Here is a 27,527-nt window from a genome sequence, read left to right on the forward strand (position 1 = left end):
ACCTCTTATCTTGCATACAATTTTCTCTACAAAACGTTAATATCTTCACTTACAACTTAATAAGTTCTAAGCATTATAGTAATGCCATCTCATCTCTTACAACTTTAATGCGCTGCTTTATCTCAACTTCACTCATGCGCTTTGCAAATGCAAAAAAAAAAAATCCACTAGAAATAAAATAAATTAAATTCGAAAAGACTTGAAAAGTTTGAAGTGGCAGAAAAGTGAGTAAAGTTGCATTCTGTCCCAATGTGACATACATTTCAAATTCACTCACAGTTTAGTTTAGCCTCCGTTCCTCTCTCTCTCATCGTCGCCACACGATGCTTCGACCACTATTGCCGCTGCACTCAAAGTACCATGACACGAGTGAAAAGTTTTGTGTGGCAGCACGCAGCAAAAAGTGCGAATAATTTCAGTTATTTACTGCCACCACTAACACTTACATCGTTATCTGCTGCCTTGCAAATAATGCGTTTTCTCCGCCTCGACGCGTTGGCACTACGTACGAGTGGATGAATACATTGTTAGAATATCAAAATATCAAATATGAATGCAATGCACTCATTTCAACACTTCAAGTGCCAGCGCTAACTATCAAAGTGACGCTTTGAATCGAAAGTACGACACGTTAAGTACCCACGATCGGGGGGACCGAACGTACTGTTACGTTGCTCACATGTGCCAGTAGCACGTCCGAATGTTTTCGCACTAACTTGGTTAAGGTTTTGTACGAATAGCTAGAAGATTTTGCGGTACTTTGGTGGTAATGCGTGTGTGTGTGCGTCTAAAGGTTATAACAAGCTGAGGAAAGGAGAAAAATACGTGGTCAATGCTAGGTTCAATGGAAGCTGGTCTCACTGGCGTTTATTGGAATGTACCATAGAGGTCAGCTGGTGCATTCTTCGGGCATTGTGCCATATTCTACGCATATGATTATGGAATTGAGGGTAATGCTTTTGTATTTATTGAAGGTAGTTTGAATAGATTGAAAACGGGCCTGAGTATGAGACCCTAATTTAGTTTAGAGATGTTCCAGCGAATACCAAGACTGTATCGAAAAGGAACTAGAAAAAAAAAATAAAACTTAGAGTACTTTTAGATAAACTGAAGAATTGATGAGCTTTGATAGTTCGAGCCGCGGGGTCCTAGATATCTTTTCAAAGACACTGCACTAGATTCTATAATTTTTTTCGAATATTTTTAACCCGATTTAAACAGTGTGCATATTTATGTATTTGAGAAAAAGGAAATAAAAAATTGTGTGGAGACTTTAAAAAAGATTTTGGAGACCTGAAAGTTAGTTCAGAAAATCCATACTGTTGACAAGAGTTTTGTAAGGTCCCAATAGTTTTTTCAGCCCTTTAGTTATATTCTAGTCACAGGTTAGAATACAAAAGTTTAGATGCAGCAAAGAACCTTGCGGTCATTTATGGGCTTGTCTAAGCTCTTTTCCAGCGTTGAGTTTGATTAGAGCGATATTTATGATTTTAAAATAGAGTTTCTCACTGCTTCAGCTTTACTTCAACCATTTTTTATACTGAGTTGATATTTTTAAAGTCAAATCAATAGAATTTTATACAAATTATTTCTCTACTTTTCCCTACTTTTTTAAAGAAGGAACACAGGAACTTCAAATTAAATAGAGAATGTTTATTATCATCGAAAGCACGTTCATTGGCATTTGTTTTTTTTTTTTTTTTGAAGATTATCTCTTTCAAATGTTGATAGCAGCTTTGGCTCAAATGATTCGTGCTGGCAACTTTTGAATCTCTTCAGTCTGCTCTTCGTCCCAAAAGTGTAAATTTTGCTTGCTTACGTACTCATTAAGCCATAAATGGACCTCATCGCTAAATAAAATTTGGCTCTAAAACGTCGGATCTTCTTGGAACTTTAGAATGAAACATGATATAGCTTTATAGGACAGATTTATAATAAGTCAAAAAATATGCGATATGGCAAGTAAAGTTCGGATATTTTATGTTTTAAAATTGGCTAAAAATTTCAAAAAGCTTTCCATCTTGGAGAAGGCTGTCGCTCTGAAGAAGGTGAGATTGTAAAATCCACTTTCTGGTTATCCAAACCAATCGTAGCACCAATAATTTTATTTGTCCAAAACATTCACAGATCTTAGCGAGAAAATTCTCATTTAAGAAAAAAGGATGGAGGTCTAAGTTTTCTGTTAAAGGCATGATTCTAAGAGAGATGACTGTTGAATTTGTTTCAATCTTTCTTTTCCTTCACTTTAGCAATTTATCAAATTTTTTAAAAATAAAATTGTAGCTCTCGATTGAGTTTTTTTGCTTGCAATTCATCGTGAATCATTGCCAATTTCAAGCAAAGCAAAGTAAAATGTTGCATGCCACTTGCGGTAAAGTGTCAAATATAACTCTGTGTTCGAATCTTGAGAATGAGTACCGTAGTTGGGGTTGTTGTATAAACAACTTGACGACTGTCACTGTCAAAGAAACTTTCATTAAAATTGTACAATATTTTGCAAAATAAATTGCTTTGTATGATGGCAACATCTCGTGTGGCATCGACTAGCATATCAGTATTGTCACTCGGTCGCTGCACATGCACGATAGACCGACGTTACCTACTGACACAAGCATAATTGAATTGAAAAGCTTACAGAGTTGCATGCGTAGTTGCTGCCACCGCCGTCACCGCCACCACAATCACTTCCAGTACACCAGTCTCCACAATTCCACCGAAGCGCCCCCCTTCAACCCTTTGTACCACCCCACTGTGTGTTTTGCGCTGTCCGCAGTCACTTTTTCCAATGTTTTTTTTTCAACTCGAAAATACAGTACCCAAACTCGCCCGATAACGTGCAGTGCGGTTGCAAGCAGTTCTCGCTTGTCTGTCTGTTTGCATTTGGTGTGCCTTGCGGCAGCATATTTTCACTTAATTTGCAAATGCAATTTTCACTCGCTAAAGGCTAGTGTCCGACTGGACTTCACCAGCATTTCGCATACACATGGGTGTCATGCTGTAAGCCAACAACAGCAAATGTGCTAAGCGTGTATGACGAGCGCGGTTCAAGCGTACTTTCAGTCGGCGCCATCAGCCGGCCCGGCAGCTGCCACTGCGGCTGTTTGTTGCATATAAAATAATTGCCCTACCGCAGTCGACGTGCTTTTTTAATTCAATTTGCACTGTTTTTGCTCGGCCACCCACCGTCTGCGTGCTCCAGCGCTTCCTCGCGCCTCAAGCTGCGCCGCAAGCCTGCCTTTATCTCCGCGTCAACTCGCTTCAACACATTCACCGCGCTGTCGTTGTGGTTTTGTGGAAATAAATGAATGCATTTTGGTTAATTTAGTTTATGAAACTACATTAGTTTCACTTAAGCGACTAATTGTGTTTGTAATTTTTTTCACTTTAGTTATTTTTTATTTACTATTTTGCCATGAAACCATCGAAAAGTTTACAAAAAAATTGTTTAAATGGCTTACAAATTATCGGATTATTTTTCTGATAATCGCATTTCATTTTGATTCATTTAATTTAACAAACCTTTAATGGTTTAAATAGTAAAATATTCCCTTATTTTAGGTCACAGAATCTATTATATGTGTAACTTGTTAAAATAATGCTTCAGATTAAACTTATGGGCACTCAAGACTATTGAAATCCAGTCAAAATATCAAAGTTCTCTCCTCGACATTATTGAGTAGAACCGAAACAAATAAACAGTTGGTAATAATTACAGACTAGTATAATTATACCATACAATTATACCAATTTAATGTTGTATATACTGTTGTATATCTGTCATATGTTGTTACTTTCACATGTACAATTTTTTACAAGAGAGCAAAGCTCAGATATAGCGAATAGGAAAGTAACGAACTAAATAATTTCTACCTTTGGCTATGGCGGAAGTTCAAGTTTCGAACTAAAACCAAAATTATAGTTCAAATTGCATTGAAAAGGGGCATATTTGGTTAAAAAAAAAATTTTAATTCAAATTACATTAGAAAGAGGCATTTATGTTTGAAAGTTTTTAAAAAAGTAGGCAAGGCAAGGCGCCGCCCTCTAAAAAGTACCAACGAGTGGAGGTCTTCCCCTTTCTCTGCTTCCACCGACGCGTTCTTCATCAATATCCAACAATGTTAAAGTGTTCTCTTCCTTCCGTACAACATGGCCTAGCCATTGATCTATGCCAATGTCATCGTATAACTCATACAGCTCAACATTTCACCGACTGCGGTAACTTCTGTTTGCCAGTGCCCAAAGGGTCATTAATCTTCCGCAAAACTTTTCTCTCGAAAACCTCTAGGCTGACTTATCAGATGATGTCATTGTCCATGCCTTCGCACCATATAGCAGGACGGAAATAATGAGTACTTGTAGAGTCTTTGTTCGTCTCGGGAGGACCTTATTTTTCAATTGCCTACTCAGTCCAAAGTAGCAAGTTGGATTTCAAGGCTGATATTGTTGTTGGTGGTTGGTGGTACTGGCTCCAATATATGTAGACGAAATTATCTACTATTTAAATGTTATGACTATCAAAAGTGACGTGTGAGCCAAGTCGCAAATGCAATAACTGTTTGTTTGATGACAGGATCTATTTCGCTTTGTCCTCGTTCACTGCCAGACCCATTAGCTTTGCTTCCTTATCCAGTCAAGAGAAAGTGGAACTTACGCCACGGGTGTTGAAGCCAAAGATATCAGTATCATCGGCAGTACATTCTTATAGAAGATTATATGTTCTCTATTTAGCTCCGAAGCTCGTATTGTTTTATTTAGCAATAGATTGAAGAAGTCATACGACCCCTCTGTCTGAAAGGTCGGTTCGTATCGAACGGCTCGGAGAGATCCTTCCCGATCCTGATGGAGTGTTTCAAAGTCATAGCGTATTAGCTTTGCGAGGATACCAAGTTCAGACATAGCGGCATATATAGTAGTTCTATTTCGTGCTGTCAAAGTCAGCTTTAAAATCGATAAAGAGGTCGTGTGTGTCGATCTTCCTTTCACCGTGCTTTTCCAAGATTTCACGCATGATGAAAGTCTGGTCGATAATTAATTTTACAGGTCTAAAGCCACACTGATAAAGTCCAATCCGTTTGTTGAAGGTGGGCTTCAGTCTTTCATACACTACTCTCAATAAGAGCTTAATTACGTTATTAAGGAGGCTTATCCCACGGCTCGGTCGACAATCAATCGGCCCCTGCCGCTTTGCTGTTCTTCTGGGGAGTAATTGCTTTTCGAACCTCATCATAGTTAGGCAATGGAATATCCATGCCATCGTCATCGATTGGGGAATCTGGTCCTCCATCTCCAGATGTTACATTTTCACTGCCGTTCAGCAGACTGAAGAAATGTTCCCTCTATAACTTCAGTATGCTCTAAACAGCAGCCACTAGATCGCTTCTTTGGGTCGTAGAAAAGTATGCTCCGATCTCGCAACCTTCCGTTTACCGCATATTTCCTAGAATTACCTCTGTCGGCCAACTACTTCCCATGCAACCCAACCAAGAACTATTCAAAAGTAGCCCAAGCAATTTCTAGGGAACATATTCAGCGGCGAAAACTCTATGAGCCGATGAGGCGCCAATCTCTTTCCTCAACCTTTGAGAGTTTAATAATTTGGGTTTACTGTACAAATACGCGCCTAAATTTTTGGTTATTTCTATTGTGAAGTATATATTATATCCCGTATTTTCTTTCATTTCTCACATTTTGGCCCTAAATCACTTTCGTTTAAATAAAAATATTAAATTTCACAATTTAAGATCAAAAGCAAAAAGGTCGAGTGCAGCAGATAAGACGGTCATTAAGACAAATTCCGTAAACATATTAACAAAAAAGGCACAACTAAATTCAAATATATTCAAGGCGTCTACCCTTAGTTTGTTTGTTAAATGAATCAATTTAGCCGCTGCTGTGAAACATAATCCTTTAACGCACAAATAACCTTTTTAGCAAAATATTTAATCGTCCTTTGAAGATGAGCGCTTTGGGGTTACCAAAATTAAAGGTGGGTCGGCATTGCGGTCAAATTTATGTATAAATATATAAATGAATGCATATAAATAAAGTATGAATAACCGCCCGAATCCGTACTTGAGCACTCGGCGATTTGTGAAAGCCACAATTTGCACGACTAAATCTTTTCAATGGGACAGGGGCAAGGGCATTCAACTTGCGTGTAAAAAGCGGTAAATCATTTAGGGTTCCAAAGCGCTGGTGGCAGTGAGGAGACTCCTTCAACTAAACTTTCATGCCATTGAAAAAAGAATACCCTTTCAAGCTATCCCACGCTTTAAGTTATTCATTTTTTCGTGATTAAAAAAACTAAACTTTTCAACAAACAAATCCTATTAGATTAATGGCGTCGAAAGTTTAGCCAAGAAGTTCACGCTGTGCAAAATCTGCAAGCAATTAAATAAGCGACAGTGGTCAAACGAAAGCGCCTGAAAATAGAAAAGGAGGAAAGGACGAAGAAAAAGCGATAGCGTTGGACAATTAGGAGCGATTAATAGTGAGGCTGTTGGGATAAGCGGTGGATGGTGAAAAAAGAAGAAAAGTAGCAGAATTAAAAGTGCAAAGAATGACATATACTTATACAAGTTAGTAAAGGGAAATTGAAATTAATTTTTGTGAAAATGAATTTAAATGTTGCTGTCAGAAAAGGTATAATTTTTATGTTTGTTTTTAGTATAGGCTTTAGAAAACTCTTCGGTAGTGCTTTAAAAAATATGTTAATGGATACTTTTAATGCAAATTTATTGTCATTAAAATGTTCAACAGAGTTTTTATAATTAAACCTAATACCACTTATTTCGAAACAATATTTTTCAACACTTTCCATGCTTCTGACCTTTAAGGCGTTGCATTGGTTTATGGATTTCTCGAGAACTACTCAACCGATGAAATTTTACAAAGGTTTTTGAGATGCAATTCTTAAAGACTTGGACAAAGGATTTTTTCCGATTGCAACTATTTGAAAAAAAAGTCGCGAATTTTAACTAAAACTTTAATTTTTTTATAAAAATGTCTGCCAAATATTAAATTTTTGGTTTCAAAAAATTCTAACAAAATATCTCTTTTTTATATGAAAAAAATGTTTTGTAAAAAAATACTGTTTTTCACCCGAGAAAACAAAACAAATGTAAGCACTTAAGGAGTAAATATTCAATCGGTGAATATTTGAGATTTATTTTCAAATACAGTTAACTTCAAACACTTAAGACAATATTCCATTGCTTTCTACAACTTTTCCACATTGATTTTTTTTTCTCTCTCGACGTCTTTCTATCTCTTTTGTAGATCTCAAGGACATCTAGCTATATTTTTAGCTTATATAGAGTCAATTCAGAATTATCTAAGAAGAGAACAAGTTAAATTTTCTTCTGTAACAACCTAAGTTTTCGAAAATTTCACCATTGTTCTCATAAAGTAGTCAAATCCAATAAGAAAATTTCCGTCAAAAAAATGATTTTAAATATTTTTCCAAGAAACCAAAGCTCAGTTTCGATAGAGGGCACAATAGACCCTAGGTCGTGGTGCAAAACCTCACTAATAACATCTATTTTCGATAGTTTCCACCCTAAATCCAAAGGTTCGTTCTGTCGACTAGATGCTATAGATTAAGGCTTAGACAATACCATAGAGTTTGTACAGCTTTAAAAGATTCTGTAAACTCGTCGAATACTTACATAAATCGTTCCTAAACACCAGACGTTAGATAGATTTATCAATGCAAACAATGCCGCATTCTTGACCAAAAATTAACTATATAAAATTATAAAATTTAAACGTTGAATAGTTCCTGAACAGTAAATTTTAGTAGGTTCCAAGATTTTCCATTTCTTTGTCAAATTTTTGGGAGCTCTGTTTTCTTGTAAATATGGATATATTCAGTGGAATTATTTATAAGAGAATAAGTGGATATCTCCGGTAGTGCACGTGCACTACGAAAAGTCAATAGAGGCATCCCGCAAGGTGTGGCTCTTTCTCCTTTATTTTGGATCTTAGTGGTAAATGATTTATTGAAAGAACTCGACGGACGAGACAATCGAATGATAGCCTATGCTGATGGTGTTGATCTAATGGTTGAAGGAAAATTTCAGAATAACGTTTATGAGTTAAGAAGCGGCAGCTGTTAATCGAAATACAAGCGGTTTTCTTTACCAGGAAGTATAAATGATGATAATGAATCCCTTTTCTCATTAAGAGGCTCTCAGCTTCACTCTGTGAAAAAGGAGAAGTGCTTAGGCCCCATCCGTGATAATATGCTATCAAATGTTAGGGAGAGAGTGAGGATGGTATTGGTTCTTCTTCCTTCTGGAAGAGTATAGAAGTAACAAACAATCCACAACAACTTAAAACAAAATTGAAAGCAGTTGAGCACTCAGTGAGTTCACTACCTAAAGCGACACGTGGCCACTGGCCATGCCCAAATTAGTCTCTGACCTACTCTGAAGTTATTATAGTTATTATCGAATTCATTTCCGGCCTAAAGTAGTTAAAATACATGCTAACTAATAAAAAAGAAAAAACAAGATGGCGTCTTCTGAAGCAATAAAATGAAAAGGAAAAGTAAAATTGAAAATGCAAATGAAAAATTAAAAGTTTGAACACAACCAGAAGGCAAAAGATAGGCACAACTCGGTGAAAAATGAAATTGCTTAGGAAAATGCCAACAGCACATACGAATGCATGAAGTACAACAACAATATATAAAAATAACGAACTGCTATGCACAACCCCAGTCGACGAAAGTTTGCTGCAAGCGCTCACAATTATTTTTATTTTCATATTTTTTTCGCATTTTCTGTCAATTTGAGAAGTTCAACGAAGTGGATATCAAAAACATTAAACAAATATCAAGAGAATATGGTCGAACGAACCGCAGACGCAAAGCGAGTGGTGTAAAGGGTGCAAGTGATAGCGGCGCACAGCTCCTCCAGCTTCCTGCACTTCAATGGGTGACGGATGTTGTGGTTAAACGTTGAAAGTTGTGGGCGAAGAAAGTTGGTTGGCGAAAACCAAAAGATTAAAGGGTTAGGCTGTAGGTGTGTGGTTCGCTAACTTCAACTACTTTTCTCTCTCTCTCTCATTCACATTTTTATAAAGAATTTGTTGTATTCATTTTTATTTTTGTATTTATTTTGATTTTTTATATTTATTTTTACTGAAAAGTTTCGAATTCACAAAAGCGTAAGCGATACAGCTGAAGTAGAAAACGAACTGGCCAACTACAGCACAACAACAACAACAACACCAATTGACTTGCGCGCATAACACCGCACAGCCTTGACTTGTGATTGCCGCCAACTCGTTGCCGAAGTCGAGAGCTTTGGGTTATTTAAGTGTTGCAATAAATGCAAATTACAACTACAAATACATATTTACTTGCATATAAGTGTATAGGTGGGCAGTAGGTGTACATATACATAAAGAGTTGAGTTTAAATGCGGATTTGCGCCAGCGGCCGCCTGCAGTCAGCTCAGCTCGGCTCAGCGCTGTGTGCCTCTAAGCACCCACCAATACCTGCATACATAGACAAGCTAACTTCACTTTGCTTGTACTGCTGTTGCCTCACATGCTGAGTCATGCATATATAGTATATATATATATGCACCATAAGTTTGCTTTCGGTCGCTTGGGCGTTACTGCCGTGCAAACTTTTTCATGAAAAATGAAAACTTTCTCAAAAAAAGAGAAGAAAATAGCAATAAATATGACTTCAATGATAGTTGCAAAGTGTATTCGCGCTTCGTGATTTTTCTGCATTTGTTGTTGCATCTTTCGTTGCTTCATACGCTTTTGTTTCTGCTGCACTCTCGATATCGCTTTTCCATACACCTTTGTTTTGTCAGGTTGTCGAGCGCTTTCGGTAGCTCAACCATGCATCTATTTCTGCGAAAGGTGATCATTACTCCTGTTTGCTGACGGTGAATAAATATCTTCGCAACTTTTGTTTATCCAGAGCGGAAATATTTTGCTTGTTGTTACTAAAAAATGAAGCTCAAAGTTTTATCACTTTTTATCACTTGGGTGGCAAGTGGTAAACAGTCAAAAAAATTTTCGAATAAATTTATTAAATTTCGGGGGAATAAATTTGCGATTTATTTGAGTTATTAAACTTTGGCCGATATTTAAAGCAAATTGCGGCAATTTGATATCTCCCTGTGGAAATAAAATATGTTCTATCTCCTTTGCATCACAAGCTCTCAAAACAAGCTAACATTTTTCTAGGAAACTCTTATTTTCTTTAGAAATTAAAAAAATAAGCTGAGGTCCAAATAGACGGCTGCACGATATACATTGTGACCAAAAGATACACTGAATTTATAATATAAATTTCTCAGGTGAATTATTTTTCAAAAAAATTTATTTTGCTAAGTTGGTGGGACTGTCTTTAATTTCTATGCCAAATGTGAGTGCAATATGTCAAGCCAGTTTGTTTGTAGGAGCTGCTTGAGTCGGTACACCTGAGTGAGGTATTGCGATTTTTGCTATGGATAAAAATATCAAATCAAATTTTTCTCAAATTTTATATTTCTAAGAAATTTCGTGTACGGAATCATTGCGAATGTTGGAAAAGGCTTATTATGATTCAGTTTTACTACAATCACAAGCCTACAAGTGGTACAAATCCTTCAAAGATGATCGAGAGATCGTTGAAGACATGCCTCGTTCAGGACGACCTTCGAACTCTTCAACTGATGAAAATATTTAAAAAGTGAAAATATAGTGCTTGAAAATCGTCAATCGATGGGAAGAGAGCTCAACATCTCTATCGTGTCCGTTTAAATGATTTTGGTGGCTATTTTGGGTATGAAACGCGTTCTTGCTCGGCACGTCCCGATAAAGCTGAATTTTTTCAAAAAAATACCGTAAACAGATCTCTTTGCACATGCTTGATCGTGCGAATTCCGATCACACATTAACGGAGAGGATTATAACTGCCGATGAGATATGGGTTTATGGGCTTGACATGCAAACAAGTCAACAATCATCGAAATGGAGGGGAAAAAATGAGCCGAAAGCAAAGAAAGCACGTCAAAGTCGCTTAAAAATCAAAATTATGCTCATTGTGTTTTTTTTCGATATTCGTGGTTTGGTGCATCATGAATTTATTCTGGAGACACAGACGTTCAATAAAGAGTTGGAACCCGTTTTCAAATTATGCCTTGCAATATCTCCAACATTGTTTGGCCCGTCACCGTCTCTTAAAAAATAAGGCTACCTCGAGCGTGTTCTGAGTCTAGATTAAGACACAATTACCTGAAACGCTATCGACTAGAATCAATGAGGTAACCGACGAGAAGATTGACGCACTCCAACCTGGGGAAGAAATTAGAACAACGAAATATCTAAGATCCAAAAATGTGAGCCTGAAATTGAGAGGCTACACAGGACCAAAATAAATAAATATAAGAGTCTCATTATGGCCCAAACAAACTATATCATTTGATCAACAAAGAACTGAATAATTTTTTCCGCGACAAAAAAGAATATTAGCAAATTTTAGTTTCGAGCGGCGGCAATAATTTCCGTGTTTCGAAAACAATTACATATACTATTTTAACTATTTGTCCGAAAACCCTTTTATTCAATATATAATCACTAGGTTTGCTGTTACTTCTAAGTTTTTTGATAAAACATTAGCAACCTAAGATAGCGAGCAGAGAGGGGCGAATCCAAGACACCTGTTATATAATATGTTTCACCCACCTTGGCTATATATAGTACTTCGAGAGTTACTTCCTTTCTATTGGCTACGATTTAAAAGCGGTGCCGCTTTTTAAAAGAGATAACTAAGCAATAAGCAGTGAAGGCAATCAATATAAAATTACCTAAGATCCAAGCACTTGCTGCCTTTGTACACTGATCTTTCTTTCACTGTGTATCTCAATAGCCGAAATCTGGAAACATGCTATCGAACCTCTTTTCAGAGAACTTATAGTTCAAAATCCGTTAAATGTGATTTTTCTTTTGAGGGCGCCGTATAAAAGCGATTAATATTTTTCTCTATAATTAGTGAAAGTCACTTCTTGTTCCAGATTTTGTAGCTAATGGTATTCATAGGTTTAAAATGTTTAACTATTTTTTTCAGGTCAGATTTAGTATTCACAGGTCAGATTTAGTACTTTAAATTATAGCTTGAAAGGAAAAAGTACACCAAGTCCCACAGACTGTTGTTCCGGCAAAGCCATATCCAAAGAACCATGCATTCATATTTCCTATACATTTGGACGCATTTATCCAGCACTATTTAGGACTGGACTGAGGTTCATAGGAGCTTCGGAGTTCAAAGAACTGGGCAAAGTATCAAACATAGATATCAAGTCGCTCTTAAAATTCACAAAAAAGCGCTGACGTCCTGTGTTACGAATTTTTCACCTCAATTCAAATTGAACCGCCATTTTGCATTACTAAGGACCAGTAGGTCTGTTTATAGCGTCTTAGCCGGCCAGTATAATCTAACCTAACCTTTGAGCAATATATTTACTTTGTCCACTTCTTATTGCTTTTTTTTAATACAATCTCAGAAGCAGTTTCTTTTAAACTGTATCCGCAAGAAACTGTTTGTCGGAAATGATTTTTCAAAACTTGTTTAAACTTAATTAAATTCTACGCCTACACACACTTACAAATCTGAACATGAAACGTAAATGCCGAGCTCGTCAACTCGCTGAGCGCTGCACGATACATTGAAATTAAATCAAATATGATTAATTACACTCCGAAAAAGTTGCGGAAAACATTTCGTTGGAATCGCCACAAGAGGCTCGACTAGGGTATAATTAGCCTTAACGAGTAATGAACTTGGCAAAGCGGAGGAAAAAAAGTAAAACATTGTTAGAAACTTTTAATTGCCAACAGCGCCGTCAACTCGGTACTACTACGGTACAACGAGGGCCAGCAGTAGTACGAGTACCGCGATTCTTCGGCCAATATGCGATTGACACTCGACACGACGCTCAAGCAGCGCGCCAACGAGGCAGCGCAAATTGTGACGACTGCCAACTTTCGCAAACTATAGTTAATTGTATTAATACGGTTAATTTTAAAGAGAAAGGGAAAGCGAAGGACACGCCGCCTATTAGAGCGCAAATTAAAGAGAGACTATTTGACTTGACTCCCCAATACAAGTCACGTATTAGATATATGTATGTATGTATGAAGGCGTACGGCGCATAAATCGAGTGTGGACTCGGTGGTGTCGCTCCGAAATCATAACGGTTCGCATGTTGTGACGCTAATAAATAAAAGTTGCAAACATCTTGAGCCAAGTCAGGACAAAGTTTGATTGGAGCATACGAACGATAAAAGTGCAAAGGCGTGCCAGTCCAACAACAAATGAGAATATGCAATAAATTTAAATTGAGGAATCAAAAAAAAGCATGTAAAACAATTTGAAGCGAACAATTCAAACAAATTTTCGACTGAGCGTTTTAATTAAACTTTCAAATAAATAACTGCAAGCATAAGCCCAACAGGAAACTCACAAACTAACTAAAGTACATACAGATGGGCACGAGCAGTTAACGGCAATAGACGAGCATGGAAAATCAACAAAAATATGCAGAAGAAACTCCCCTGAGTGCAAGTGGCGTATGTGTGTGGTCAGTGGAGAATTTCCTAAAATTTTGAAAATACAAATTAATCAAAATGTCGATTTCTGTTCTCGAAAATTAAATAAAGTTCAACAGCAGTTTAAAAATCAATTTTGAATTTCTTTGTATTTTACATTTTCTTAGAGCCGTAGTGTCAGTGAAGGTATTTGATAAAATTTAAGTTTTGTTCTCGGAAAGGTTGTTGTGGTCACATAAAAACGAATTTTCTTTAGTGAACACGAACTAGGAAGAGATTTATGATTTTAGCCTCAACAATGGATCTGGATATCCGCATATCAGAATATAAACTATTTCACATCTTAAAAATAAGTAATTTATCCAATTATTTAATAATATAAATAAGATACATTTTAATTATTATTATTAAAGCAGGATATCCTCTTAATTGGATAGGTCAATAATATTGAATATTCACATTATCCGAATTGTATCGGATATAAGAAAATTAAATGACCCCCATAATTGGAAAAATGAGTAATATTTCCTATTCACATTATCCGAACTTTATCCGTACCTGTCGATAATACTTTCGGCTATCTGGACAATTCCCCCAACCCCATATCCATACCAATGATAAGATACATTTATTAAACGGGTTTATTAAAACTGGGTATCCGCTTAATTGGAGAAGTTATTAATAATAAATATCCGTATTATCCGAAGTTAATCGGATATAAAAAAAGTTATATAACCCCCCATAATTGGAAAAATGAGTATTAAAATTATCCGAACTTTATCCGTATCAGCGGATAATACGTTCATATATCTGGATAATCGAAATGGTACTCCTTAAATAAAAAAAACCAATAATATCGAATATCCACATGACGGAAGTTTATCCGTACGTGCGGATAAAACTTTCGGGTAGTCACATAATCCAAATCAAACGACATATCCTTACCATTTATTAAACAGTTTTAATAAAACCGGGTATCCTCTTAATTGGAGAAATTAATAATATTGAATACCCATATTATCCCAATTTTATCGGATATATGTACATATGTAAAACAAATTAAATGAACCAGCATAATTGAAAAAAAAGTAGTAGTATTTAATTCCACATTATCCCATTTAATCAAAATGACACTCCATAACTGGAAACATCAATAATATCGAATATCCACATTAGTCGAAATTTATCCTTACCTGCGGATAATACTTTCGGACAACCGGACAATCAAAAGCAAACAACATATCCGTAGCAACGAAAGATATATTTATTAACTGGATTTATTAAAATTGGGTATCCCCTTAGTTGGAAAAATTAATAATCTTGAATATATTATCCGAAATTTTTTGAATAAAAAAGTTAAATAACCATAGATGATATGTTCAGATATTTGGATAATCGAAACGACACCCCATAAATGGAAGAAAAAGGAATATTTAATATCCACATTATCCGAACTTTATCCGTTTTAGCAGATAATACGTTCGTATAACTGAATAATCAAAATCATATCCCATAAATGGAAAAATCAATCATATCGAATATCCACACTATTCGAAGTTTATCCGAACCTGCGGATAATACTTTCGGATAACCGGACAATGCAAATGAAGCAACTGTAAAGAAATTTTTAGTAATTATTCTTCCAAGAACTTCTTATTTAGCGACACAATTTTCTCGCTTAAGATTTGTTTTTAAATTTTAAGAAAATATGCCCACAACTGCCCAACAGCACGTGGGAGTTTACTTGTTCAGCAAAATTTACAAATTTTTTAATAAATTAGTAAATACCCACAATTTCACAGCAAAAATTGCAGAGCTGCCATACTGCAGTACTTTTGGTCATTTGCGTAATTTTCAAGAGTAATTTTTTCATTCACTCACTTGCTATTCATCACTTTGGTTGCTGCCGCATACCGCTATACACTACATCACTCCTGTTGCCTTCCTCTATCACCAGGCGCACTGTTATACTTCGCTGCATACATATTGCCAAAGAGTATCCTGCTGTCTTGCTATAATTTGTGCCTTTCTAATTTTCATAACAATTTGTGTCTTATGAATTTGTTTTGTCTCAACTTCAGCTACTCCTCACTGCTACAACTATGTCTTTACACACGCAATTATGTGGAAAGCAAGCTCTACGCTTCTCCTTTGGAACTCCGCTTCATGCCTACCCCGCTAACATACCGGGTGTGTCTTACATTTATGCTTCTAAGTTAAGTTGCTACTTTTTTATTGCGTTAACTTTTGTAATTCCCAAAATATTTTGCTTCTCCTTCTACGGGCTCCTCGTAGCAAGCTCAAGCTTACAAAATTTCCGGCAAAACAAACGTGCACAGATACAAATACCTACTTACTCGTACACCCATAGTACTTAATAACAAAGGAAGACTTTTAAGCACCGCACAATAAGAAAATTTTTCGCATTTCGTGGGATTTTTTCGTAATTGTTTTTTTTTTTTTGAATTTACGAAGAGGCGTAGAGATATCCCAGCACGTGTTGAAATTTGCCTCACTAACTTCCTTATTTACTTGTTTTTGTTGTTCCACGTATACTCTTAAAATAGCTTTTTGCTCTTACGTGCTGTTCAACACAGGTTTTGGAAAAGTTTTATCGCTTCTCCGCCGCTAACAAGACATCTGCTTTTACTAAGCGTTAAATGCCGAATTAAACAAGTGCAGAAGCTTTGAATTTATTTATTTTTAGAGTAAATGGATGTGGTCCTATTAAACAGCTGGTGTGGACACCATATGCAAATGGATTAACTTGATGCTGATGAGAATTAGAAGTTATGATATCTCATGATTGTGGCTGCCGGAAAGTGGGTTTGCTCCAAGCCTCTAGGGCATTTCGGGAAATGAAGTAGCTTACGTGATTGCCAAAAGTGCCATCTGTCTTGTTACCGAACCAGTAAAAGATATATTTAAGTCGCTAAAATCTATACACACTAAATTACAATTTCCGAAAGGTTCAACAGACCTCTCAGGGTGATATGAAATGCTTTAGGACATGCAGAATTGCTAAGATCTTGTGCACGGCCCGCGAAGGAAAACACGTATGCCTTTTAATCACAGGGTGTCAAAATGACTGCAGAACGGTTGTTAGCCAGGTGACAGGTCCGAAGTTACCGGCATTAAATGCGAGCCGGATGTTAGTTAGTAACGTTGACACTTGCAAAATACATGGCAGTGGACATGAAAGACGCTAGAAGACCTTCTCTGCTTCTATCCGGTGTAGAATTTGTCTTAGATATCTGGATTTACTAGATATCTAGATTTTAGGTTGACTCGTTGAACTGTCAAGTAGATGAAGTATTATAACTAGATATAAGGTGTCTCTTTACTTCCGCAAAAAGAGCTGACGGGCTTTATGACCAATACTTCAGCTTGAACTAAACTGAGCCTCCATTAGGCCTCGCAAAGGACCAGTAGTTGTATGTATGGCGTGACAGGCAGCCATTATATATTTTCCCTTTCGCAAAATAATATAATTTCCGATTTCAAGCGAAATATTTATAAATATTTTCTAAAACTTTTAAATTGATAAGTTTATCTGAAATATCGTGTGAGGGTCAACTGAGCGCTCATCTTTCTTACAGTGTTTTTTACGCACCTACACATCCAATTATTATTAAATCAGTCTCACAAGTCTCGATGTTCACTGCTTAGCTCAAGCACATTTGTATCTCCATACTGTCAAACTTCGTATTCTTCACCGGTAGTTGATTCGTTCGAAAGTTCATAACGAATTACAAAATCATTTCATATCAAAACTGATCTTGCGTTCCACTAAAAACCTTTAAGCCTCTAATATTTACTCAACCAACTTCGAAAACTCATTTAAGAGCAGCTCTACGCAATGGTGAATGGATTAGCATATAAAAAGCCGAAAATGAAATTCGGTCAAAATAAAGTTGCTGTGATAATCGTTACTGTTTTTGACAATATTACAAATAATCTACACTGGCGAATGACGAAGAAAGATTGCAATCGAGTTTGAAAATCAGCTGCGTCCTTACTACCTAAGCACTCTTTAAAACGGTTTATGTCTCCGTTTAATGAATTTTCTTAGTAAGCAACCTTTAATAGAGGTTTCTGTCTCCGCTTAATGATATTTAATTTCAAAGCAGCTTAACGATCATAATTGTTAACGTTTTGTGAGAAACAATTCTGGAACAAATGGTTCATAAATATGTTGTTAGTTAAATAAATTCATGAATTCATGAGATTTTTCAAAAAAAAATCGAGGTGTATGATTACTATATAATAGAAGTGGATCTTATATTCATTAAGTTGGTTTACGGTATGTCCATGTTAAAAATAATTTTTTGTATGGATCTATGAATTTGCAACCGTCCAATTCATACTTGCAGAGGAAAGCCCAAAGAATGTAGTGTAAATGTATCTGCTGTTACTAAAACACTGTCGAACATTACTCGAGATAATAGGTGATGAAGTAGAAGCCACATTATATTGAAGCATGAAGTATTAGTCAGTGATATAAAATGCATACACTAAAGCCAAATTACTTTAGAAAGGATTTATTTTTCAGAAAACAGTGCTTCTTTGAACTAGCCATCAGAGGATTTAATTTTGAGATATTCCCTTGCATGATTTTTTTGCTAAAATTTAAATAGCGTCAAGGAAAGTATGATCGATAGAAGCGTTTTCTAATCCAGGTTAATTTATTTTTGCACAGCTTTTAGGCTCTCAAGAAGCGCATTGGATTGTGAAAGCATTTTTGTACATAAGCACTAAAAATGTAAAGCTTGTGGATGTCGATTTAGGTACTTCGGTACAAAAAAATTCTTAAAAAGTGCATTCACTGCTGGCTCATGACAGCTTTAATCACTAGTATTGAACTTATTTTTATTGTTTCGCTGCCTTATTCTCTTTCAAACGTTTTGGTTTTCATTAACCAATTTTTTCATTTTTATAACCTTCCTTTCTTTCTTTAACTATATTATAATCATCTGAATATAATAATCATCCAAACGTACGTAGTTCTTGCTATACAATTAATCCAACCTGAGCTGGTTTGGTCGCTGCTCCGCTGTTTCTTATTAAACATGTCAAAGGTTATAAATACTGTCTCCACGTGTTAGTACTAATCTTTTACTCTCTTCTGACCCTTTTTATTATAGAATATTTATTCTAATAACTACAAACGGACTTAAAATCCACTAGAAGCACCATAACACGTGGCCTATGCAAAATGCTCTATATAAATGAGCATTTGTTTGTATTACAGTGCAAAAATTTATGTACGATTTTCTTCCCTAATCCATAAAGGTTAATTTGAAAAGAAAATAAAATGGCAATGGTCGGCAAAATCCCTTAATGATTTGTAAGCCATTATTTGCTACCTTTTTCAGCTTAGCTCTATATACCATATTATACAGTATATGTACATATATATATATATGTATATATACAGCTTTGTTATGTATATTGGAGATGGTATGGAATATATTTTCTTACAAATCTATTACAAGCCATTTCAGTGTAATTTGCTACCGACACAGGTCATTTCACTGTAGCAAATTACACATCAAACGCAAGCATACATACAGGCGCACGACCCCATAAACCTCGCACTCAACATGTTTAAAGACCTCAGCGCCCCAACGGGCTTTTGTTTGCGCAAGGTAACACGCTCATACATACATACAAACACATATACAAGCATAAATACTGCTGCCGCCACACCTGCTGGCACATAAACCAACCTACCTTTACATATAAACGTACAAAAAACATTTTGCAGCTTTGGTTTTCGTGCTGTTTTCATGTCAGCGTGTGTGTGTGTATGCATTGAAAAGTAATCACCGCGATGGCGTGAATGAATTAAAAATCAATGGAGAATTTGCAGCAAAAAAAAACCGACGACGCTGCTGACAAAACTTTAATTAACTGACAAATGTGTGGGGTAAGCGAAGAGCACGGTGGTAGACAGCTGCAAGTGGGGCGACTAATCGGCGACAGGATTAACAAATGTTCGTTAAGTGATCGAAATTTATTAGAAACTAAAGGAATTTTAAGGTGGAAAATTATCGTAATGACTGCATTGTTTCGAAGCGTGGGCGTAAGTAGGCGAAAGTGCTAAATTCTTACATTAGCAGCGGGAAGCCTTTGCTTTAAATTAGCAAATAAACAAAACAAAATGGGTACTAAATAGATATAGAAATGGAAAATTTAACTGTTGTAAGTTTTAGCACTGAAAGTGGGTCTAAAAGTCTTTATTCATTGTGTTCGCATAATTGAAACTTTTAATCCAAATGAATTTTATTTATAAACTGGATGAGAAGTTTATTGTAACAGATGCTGAGAGTTAAATGAAAATTAATGAAGCGTATATCGAAATAATTTTCTGGAAGCTTTAAAGCAGCTCTGATTCATATATTATAATAATGTTCATATACACTAGAAATATATTCATTACAATATCACATCATACAAGAATGTATATACAAAGTGTGATTCATTTCCTTAACAAAATTTAGCTCGACAACGTCAAAACTTCTTGGAACTTGGAAGAGCCCATAGAGCGAGGCTATGTCGCTTGTGAAGTGCTTCAGTTCTTGCACAAACTGTATTATGTATGCTTTCAATTTAAGATCTCCACGTAAAATGTGCCCAGTTCTTCCATACGACAGTCCGAATTGATGCAAACAGCGCCGAATTGCCCCTCTGCGGCCATCGTGTAGGTGTAGACAGATATACTTTCTTCATTGCGTGCTGATCGTGGTCTATTCTACTCTTTAGTTATATCCCCAGACATTCGTTTATTCATTATTTACTTCTTCTAAGCAATAAACTAATATATTTCCTAATAAAGCCTTAGTAAGAAAATAAGCTGCCTACATTTAAGCGCCAATAAAAAGACTTCATTACAACTCTTGGCTATTAGTCTGATCCGTTTTACCAAACGAAACTTTTGATTTTTAAGACTTCTTAGGCATTGTAGAAATTATTCAAAGCAAAAAGTATTGCATACATTTAAGCGCCAAGTAAAAATGCTGCTAGTAGCAGTTATATTCCAGGTATATTTAGAGTATTTTTTCGGTAAACGAAATATTGGTTATTTTACATTATACACCAGATTATGTAGCATAATTTTATGAATACTACTGGACACTCTTCGATCGGGTTTCATGCGATAAGATTGAGAATGTTACTGGATGACAGCTATTTTCTCAACACTTGTGCTCCGAATATCCCATCTTTGTCATATTAAAGAAAAACACCGCGGATTTCATACTTTTAGACATCCAGGTGAAATAGCAGAAAAGAAATAAAAGACCTCAGCAGATTTGTGATAGACACAGAGCGCTTGCCGATAACTCATATGGAACTACATGAGTTAATCACCTGGCTTTCCAAGCACTGTTACCGCAGTCTATGCCATATGGAGTAACCAGCTATAAAACCTAACCTAACCTAACATACTTTTAGGAGTCAAAAACAATATTTTGTAAATTTAGTTATATTTTTGGTTAATTATAGCCATATTGAAAACAAATAGCGACATTTTCGCACTCAAGCATCACCAACTTAACCTATCCAAAGCATACTTTTAACGGCCGAAATAAATATTTTGTCGATTCAGGTATATTTTCGGTAATTAATAACCATATTAAGAACAGATAGCGTAATTTTTCCTTGTTAAGGAATATTTTTATATCCATAACTCAATTAAAGTTAGGTTCAATTAAAGAGCTTTTTCCGTGCATCAATTCAAGTTCTAACATTCCTGCAATCGACGGCAATAAATTTTCATTTGTCTGCTGTTGTGTCAGGAAACCACATTATGATAGAGGATATACCAGATTAATCGTTTTCCTAGCATCAATCAGGAATAGAAAATCTACTTCAGGCAAGTCTAAATACTTTTTGGCTAAAGTAACCGCAAAAATGTTCCAAAAATTTGTTACTTTTAGAGGTTACAGTAGAGATTCTAATGTTTTCCCATATATGTATAACTTATATTCTTACTGGATATACCCAGCCGAATGCCTTAAAAACGAAGCTCACGTCGTCCTGGTCTTTATCGAAACCATAGTTATAGCTATGAAAATAGTTATTAATGCTGATAGTAATTCCCATATGCGCCTTAAGTGCTAATAAGATATTGGGTATACTGCAGAGGACATCACCATATTCCACATGATGAATTGATGATATACTTTCTCTTGTCAATACCCAAGCGAAAGAATATTAGGCTTCAAATGGAGTGAAAACAAACTTTTGCTATCATTTTAAACTTGGCGTGGACCGAAGCTAGCAACTTTCGTTGGTCCCACGTAGTCGACGAGTATTTATTTTATTTTAGTACAAAAAAAGTTTTTTTTTCGGACTGCAATAGTTTATTTTCGGATTTTTCAATATTAATCGTGCAGTTTTTTTGCATTTCCAATTTCTCTCATATCATTTGATGCTCTCTCAACCGACATGTCAATCACTTGGTCATTCATATCTATTGCTATGCAATTTAAAATCAATAAAATTCTGCACTCGCAAGCTCGGTTTTTTCTGCATTTGTTTAACTGTTTGTCATTTTGAGTTTTCACTTACATATACACATATGTGACATTGGCGGTGTTTGTGTGGCGCAAGTTATTATTTAATCCCTTTGTGGCGTGCAACAACATCAAATATCAATATACCTTTGCCAATATACCCGCAATGGGTTATTGAATGACGCTTCAGAAAAGTTTGTAATAAAAAAAAATGAAATAATCAAAATGGCGAAAAGCAAATTGAAAAGTGCTCGTAAAAATTGCGATCACGTTCATAGCAATCAAGCCAACACAATGAACTGGAAGCTTGCCGTGTGCGCAATATGAACTCAACTGACACTACAAGTGCATATCAATTGCATATATGTTTGTCTGTATGTATATGCTGTATGTAGGCCAATAACATATACATACACACATATACATATATGTATATATATGTATGTATGCGCATATGTATGCTTCTAAATAAAAGGTTCGAGAGATTAGAAAAAAGTCGAAAAAATGCAAATAAATGGAAAACTTGCCGAAGCAAATGGCCGGGCAGGTGTTGAGCCTGACACGCCAAATAAATGGCTCGTATGGCGTGCAATTTTTCAATTGTCAGTCGCACTTCCACTCTTACACGCTTTGCACATTTTTTTAGCGCCGCTTTTTTGAATTTTCTTTTGACACAACGCTGATTCAAATGCTGCTTGAAATTTGAATTCGATTACGAATAAATTGTTTTATTTAAAGTTTGTGAATGAGACCGATGACGACTGGTGTCGACAGTTTAGAAATGGAAATATGGCGAATAAGGGAAATTAGCATTTCATGTACAAATTAGTTAAAATTTGTTTTTTTTTTGTTTTTGATTATTGTTGGGAATATTTAATTTATGCTAAAATTACCAAAGTAGCAGTCACTTTCGCGCTTAATAATATGCATGCATAATAGATCAGAATGAATAAGGCCTAAAGGGACTAAGACGAAGATGAGGCAAATTAGACACTCTGAAGCTTTTTAGCGTCCTTAAAATAAGTTATTAATAACTTTTAAAAATTTTAGGAATCAAAGAAAAATTTATTTTTTTTTTCTCATAGTTGAGCAAGATATACCTTGATTATTTACATTTCGTCACCTAAAATGCAAGACAACGTATCAACAAAAAAATCGAAATTAATTTTTTCTTATGATTCAATACATCATATTACATATACATACATATGTATGTACATATGTATCATAATCTTGTAAGCTTCCGGTATCCGATACATATTCAATATTCGAACCATTTTATAACCAAAACACACAATATGGGTGGTTCCCATATATCATTATAACTTCACTTATGAAACTTATGAAAAGTGATGTTCAAAATTTTTCAAAATTTTTTATTTCATAAACAAATTAAATATTTTATTATTTTTTATTCTGAAATTTTTGGAAAAAATATTTTAAACTCGGCCATTGCGATGCCATTTGAAATTTTCAGTGAAAATTTTTTCCCAATTAGTTGTAATCGAAAAAATCTTCCTCCAAGTCTTTAAGAATTGTGTCTCCAAGTCCTAGATTTAATGCACATATTTCTTAGACCAGTAACACTACAATAGCCAAATTCACTCAAGAGAAATCCGTTAAGCACGCCTACTCACACTGTAAAAAATGGTTTTGAAATTGGAAGAAAACCCTCCTCACTGCCCATATAACGCAACTGTTAAATACTACTGAAAGTGCTATAAATCCAAACAAATTGTTTGCATGACATTTTTGTCACATTCCTATATTACAGTGCAAAAATGGACGAAATCGGTTAACAACTACGCCTACTTTCCATATAACACAATTTTAAATTCCACCTGACTCTTTCCTTTGCAGTGTACAAATCAAGAAGCAATCAATATAACGGAATAAAACTTTGGACGAATAACCATAAAAATTTATGGCCAAAAATTGTTCAATTCCAGCAGAAACCGTTCAAGCCCCTAGGTAACGAATAATTAGATCTCAATACCTAGTTGACTTTTGATCGAAAATATCGGTCAATGTGTGAGATATATAATTGAATTTCAGTGATAATCCTTTCCCGACAGTGGTATGTCTGTATGCCAAAAATGTGTTGAATCGGGTCAGTATTTCTCTTAGCCCACATATAACTAATATACAGATTTTTGAGCATGAGGGTGACTTTATACCACAAATATAGTTCAATATGCGAATTATCTTACTGAGAATTAGAGAGAGTGTGTTACTCATAACAGTGTATTCTTGTGCTTGAAATGGATAAAATTGGGTGAAACCTTGGCCTAGCCCCAATATAACTCATATGAGGATTTTCAAACACCCGGCTGACTTTACTCCACATGATTGGTGATTGTATGTGAGGTACTTGAGGTACTAATAGTATGTGGTATTGTCAAATATAGATAAAATCGGGTCGATACTATACCAACTTTCACATACTACATACGATGACTTACATTTTTCTAGCAAATCTTATCTTGTCGGTCAGTATATGAGCTATATATGGTACATGCATATATAAAATTGCTTGGATTCTGGTTGACATTTTATATCTTAAGGTATTTCCATGGCTTTGATTCTTTCAAGTTGTAAGAGTATAAAATATTCGGTTGCACCCAAACTTAGCTCTTCCTCACATGTCTGTTTTTGTTTTACTAAAATTGTACTGCTAGTTCGTCATCATTTTCACTTTCCAAAGTAATTTAGTGGACCACTCTGTAGCCATGGTGTTTCAACAGCTGTGATTTCCTCTAGGCTTAAAACAAAATTGATAAGTCGAAGGATGTAGTTGGATAGCTTTGGTGAAAGCGAAGGCCATTACTTTACAGTCTAGACTCGACTAATAAAGTCGGGAATTCAAATGATTTCTTCTTTGCTCTTACGCAGTTTTTTCATTTAATCTTTTAGTAGAGTGCTTTAAAGTGTGAAATACACGAATGATCTAAAATAATTGTTAGTTAGCAGTCAAATACTTATTGTTTCCGCAAAATTAAAAGTATCTCAACACCGAACAACATGAGTAAATTTAATTTTGAATTATTTATGGTTCTAGCACATGTCCTTTTATTGCTCTGCCTTATCTAACAATTTTGCTACAAATAGCCGCGAATTTTTAAGACAAAAAGGCTGATGGTGGTTGCGACGACATAAATGAAAACGAAAGAATAAGTATGTGTTTTCTGAGACCATATATACAACATAGTTTGTAGTAAGTCAAGTGTCTTTGGTTTTGAAAAGTTGATTCATTTCTTAGAAGCTTTAAGCATCAACTGACGACGTCATATACATTCATCGTAAGAACGACATTTCTTCTTCCTAAAAAACATACTTATAGAGATTTAGCAACGATACAGTGGTATGCATAATCATTTCATTGTTTATCATTTCGAGAGAAATACGGCCTGATGACATCGCCATACCACAATTCGCTCCAAACGGTAAAATTTGTGGAATTGCAGTTGCATTTCCTGAAAAGCACTAGGATTTGACTCACTGCAATAGCAATAATTTTGTTTGTTGACGAAGCCATTAAGCCAGAAATGTGTCTCAACTGAGAAGATGATTTTCCGCTGAACGTGTGTTTGTGAATTTTTCGGCGAACTTGAATACGTAATAATCTTGAACAATTCTCGGAATTTGTATCGTTGTATCAAAGTGAAACGTAACATGATGAAATGACGAATCTCACTGAACATACTGGTTGTTACATAGGTATAGGTATATACAGAGGTATACACACTCCTTTAAGATGTTGAATCGAGTCAACTGATTTCTCCTAATGCACGATCAACTTAGTTGATGAGATTGAAGCACTTATCGACGGAGGAGCACATCAGAGTGAAAAAGACAACTACATAGGAGGATTGCTTAATAATAGTAGGTTGTCGAGGTGTTCGCGTAGAAAGTAGTCGAGTAGCTGCTTCTCATTCAGATTTCGGGATGGTTTTGTAGATTTTCAAATGTGATACTCGTATATGATTATATTTGGAGTTACTAAGTACTTGCGGATAAAATATAGATTTATAAGTATGTACGACGAGTTAATTTTTTTTTTGAAAACAAGTCTATATAAGACAAAATATGGATTTATAATAATACATATATTTTTTCTCTTTTGAAGAACAATATCAACTGATCAAATACGACCCGGAGTGACAAAAAAATATATATTTTCACGTAATTTAATACAAATCTTTATAATGGTCTCAAAAATAGGCCTTTGAACAAATACAAGCATGTCAACACTTAATCCAAGTTTTCATTCACATAAATTTCGACTGTGATGGCCTTCAGTGCTTTCATCGAGTTTTGGGTTTTTCGGTATATGATCCATCGATAAATATACTTCTTCGCTTTTCGACATTGTAATGACATTTATAAGTCTATTCCACAAGTTAATATTGTTTTTGAAAAACTAGTCTATAATATCAATTGATCAAATTTGAACCGGACTGATAAAAAATATATTTTTGCGTGGTTTAATATCTTATTTAAATATTTATTATCGCCTTAAAAATATGCTTTTGAGCTCATACAACGTTTAATCCAATTTTTTATTCACATAAAACTCGATTGGGATGGCCTTCAGTGGTATCATCAAGTTTTGGGTCTCTCGTTTTCAGCTAATTTTAAAAACGATATACGCAAGATTTTTGAACAGATTCGATTAATCATTAGGCGCGAAATGACATATGGAAATTACGCTTTAAATATATATAAGAAAAGTGTAAAATTTGTTTTTGCCAGTTTGATTTTCTGCAGCATATTTCACACATATTTCAACTACTTTTTCATAGTAGATAAATGGTGAGCTAATGACAGCGTTGAAGTAAAAGTATTTCAATTGTCATTACTCACTATTTTCGCACTTATTAATTGTTATCAATATTTAATAACTTTTTATCATTATCGCCAGTATATTTGAATATGTATATTAATAGATTTCTAAGTACTTGGCTAACAGCAGCGCGCCTCCATTATGGCATATGTTAGCTTTATGGCCAGCTTTCGACAGATAATAGCCATAAATCAGATATTGAAAAAAATATTTTCACATAATTACGCCACAGTTAGCAATAATTTCATCATTTTACTAGCAAACTAATTAACTTTCGTTTAACGATTTCATATTTATGAGCCTCACTCACCAGGCTGCAGCCATAAACTACAGTAAACTGTTTTATCGAGCCGCAAACAAATTTTATCAGCATTTTATGTGGGCCTCCATTTCAACAGGTCGCACACAGCTTGTGACCCACATACATGCATATATATCATATATGTGTATATATAACTATATGTATGTATGAAGAATATTACACCGACAGGGCATTACTTGACACCTCATCAGACTGATGGCGCTTCTCATAACTTCAAGTGTGTGCTCAGCCAAGAACAAAGAGGTCCTTAGGCAAGACAGCGCACAGCGTTGACTACTTTTAAGTT

The 27,527-nt window shown here is 35.3% G+C and overlaps 1 protein-coding gene across 6 annotated transcripts in view; it reads right to left on the reverse strand.

Moving 5' to 3' along the window:
- Positions 1-27,527, reverse strand: part of LOC105233765 (receptor-type tyrosine-protein phosphatase N2) — a 178,668-nt gene that overhangs the window by 119,273 nt on the left and 31,868 nt on the right. The gene's annotated exons all lie outside the window — the stretch shown is intronic.

This window comes from Bactrocera dorsalis, chromosome 1, assembly GCF_023373825.1.
Source record: "Bactrocera dorsalis isolate Fly_Bdor chromosome 1, ASM2337382v1, whole genome shotgun sequence".
NCBI classification, from domain to species: Eukaryota; Metazoa; Arthropoda; class Insecta; order Diptera; family Tephritidae; genus Bactrocera; species Bactrocera dorsalis.